Here is a 3,018-nt window from a genome sequence, read left to right as displayed (position 1 = left end):
TTTGTCTCCAAAGGCAAAGGAAACAAAAGCGAAAATAAACTTTTGGGACTTCATCAAAATCAAAAGCGTCTGCACAGCAAAGGAAACAGTCAGCAAAACAAAGAGGCAACCCACGGACTGGGAGAAGATATTTGCAAATGACAGTACAGACAAAAGGTTGATATCCAGGATCTATAATGAACTCAAACTCAACACACACAAAACAGAAAATCATATCAAATAATGGGCAGAATATATGAACAGACACTTCTCCTGTGGAGACATACAAATGGCTATCAGACACATGAAAAAATGTTCATCATCATTAGTCTTCAGGGAGATTCAAATTAAAACCATATTGAGATATCACCTTACACCAGTTAGAATGGCCAAAATTAACAAAACAGAAAAGGATGTGGAGAAAGGGTAACCCTCTTACACTGTAGGTGGGAATGCAAGTTGGTGCAGCCCCTTTGGAGAACAGTGTGGAGATTCCTCAAGAAATTAAAAATAGACCTTCCCTATGACCCTGTAATTGCACTCCTGGGTATATACCCCAAGGATACAGATGGAGTGAAAAGAAGGGCCATCTGTACCCCGGTGTTTATAGCAGCAATGGCCACTGTCGCCAAACTATGGAAAGAACCAAGATGCCCTTCAACGGACGAATGGATAAGGAAGATGTGGTCAATATACACTATGGAGTATTATGCCTCCATCAGAAAGGATGAATACCCAACTTTTGTAGCAACATGGGCGGGACTGGAAGAGATTATTCTGAGTGAAATAAGTCAAACAGAGAGAGTCAATTATCATATGGTTTCACTTATTGTGGAGCATATCAAATATCATGGAGGACAAGGGGTGTTAGAGAGGAGAAGGGAGTTGGGGTAAATTGGAAGGGGAGGTGAATCACAAGAGACTATGGACTCTGAAAAACAATCTGAGGGGTTTGAAGTGGCGGGGGTGTGTGAGGTTGGGGTACCAGGTGGTGGGTATTATAGAGGGCACGGATTGCATGGAGCACTGGATGTGGTGAAAGAATAATGAATACTGTTTTTCTGAAAACAAATAAATTGATAGCTGTGATAAAAAAAAAAGAAAGGGAAATTCAAAAAAAAAAAAAAAAACTGACAGAATATGACCTTAGAGTCAAGGCTATATTGACTTTAAGAATGATGAGGCAACATATTGAAACATAACTCTAGTGCAATGCAGAATATTTTTATCTCAGGCACTTCATCTACTCTTTGAATTGTGGAATATCAAGATCCATCTGTAAGGTGTACTCACAAGATGAAATACTGGTCAACATTTGGGGTTTTATTAAATTATCTTCTGTATTCTGGTTGAAACTTTCCAGTGCTACATACGAATATGATTCCTTCAATTTCTCTAGTGAAATATCTCCTACTATCTTAGATTTTGCCATAACCGCTACTGGGACAGAGAATGAACAGCATCAGTATCATACACTATATTTCATTCTCATAAACACAGGAATCATCAGTAAGCTTGGATTTCCATCCAGGTATGTGATTCAGAGTTACTAGTCTTGTGCACACTTATGCGTCCTTCCAACCTTTCCATGTTTCCTCAAAGGGTCTTAGTGGAGTCATTTTTTAACATGGTTACATGAGATAAAGAACGGAGTAATCATGAAGGATACTTTCAATTAGGAGAAAAAAAGGCCGAGGCTAAAAAAGAGTCATATTATTAAAAATGGTGTCTTTTCCACCTCATTTGATTATTACATCAGTTAGATATTGTTGCACAAAAGCATCCTAAAATAACATGGCTTCATATAATGCCTTACTTTTTTTTAATTTATTTTTTATTTTCAGCACAACAATATTCATTATTTTTGCACCACACCCAGTGCTCCATGCAATCTGTGCCCTCTATAAAACCCACCACCTGGTACTCCGACCTCCCACCCCCCGCCCCTTCAAAACCCTCAGATTGTTTTTCAGAGTCCATAGTCTCTCATGGTTCACCTCCCCTTCCAATTTCCCCCAACTCCCTTCTTTTTAAGATTTTTATTTATTTATTTGACACAGAGAGACACAGCAAGAGAAGGAACACAAGCAGGTGGAATGCGAGGAGGAGAAGCAGGCTTCCCACAGAGCAGGGAGACTGATGCAGGGCTCAATCCCAGGACTCTGGGATCATGACCCGAGCTGAAGGCAGACACTTAACCGCTGAGCCACCCAGCCAATCCATATAATTTCTTTATTATTGAAAGAGATTACAGGGCTAGAAGTTGTCCTGATCTTTTCAGGGCTCCTCATGAGTCCTTAGTCAAATGGGAATCTCAACAGTGTGTTTCTAAGGCTCATCCATGAACTGAATGGCCATAGTGCTCTTCTGTCTTAAACCAGTTTATTTCATTTATATATATATAAATGAAAGCTGCCTGCCTTCAGTTCGGGTCACAAATATATATATTTGTGTGTGTGTATATATATATACATATACATATGTATATATATATATATATATATATATATATATATATGCTGATCTCCTGGTTTAAGAGAAAAAAATGATTTTGTCAAATGTAAATTGTCTCCACTTAACTCCACTATATTAATATCCACAGGTGAACCTTTGCATCTTCACAATTGGAAGAGAACTCTCCTGCCATGATAGGTGTGAGTCAGCTAATTAGAGAGTGTCCCTTCACTGCCAGTTAAGAAGCTCCAGCCCCTATCAACAAGCCATCTCTTAGCAGGCTTTCCCAGCTGATGGGTGTGAGAAAGAAATCCTCCTTTGTATTTTCAAACTATCACTCACCTTGAGCAAAGATTCATATATTGGATTCCCATTCAGCTGTCTGTTGTTATTATTATTATTATTTGTCCATACTTTTCATGCCCATTTTCTACACTTAACAACATCTCAAATGACTTTTACAAAGTTGTTAGCATTCAATTGATTCTTGGTTGGGTATTTTTGACCATACAAAATTTTAAGCTTTCTGGAGTTAAATCTGTCTTCCTTTTTTTTTTTTTTTTTTTTTTTTTTTTTTTTTTTTTT

The sequence above is a fragment of the Mustela nigripes genome, chromosome 2 (genome assembly GCF_022355385.1).
Source record: "Mustela nigripes isolate SB6536 chromosome 2, MUSNIG.SB6536, whole genome shotgun sequence".
Lineage (NCBI taxonomy): Eukaryota > Metazoa > Chordata > Mammalia > Carnivora > Mustelidae > Mustela > Mustela nigripes.
The sequence above is the reverse complement of the archived record's forward strand: the minus strand, read 5'-3'. Positions refer to the sequence as shown.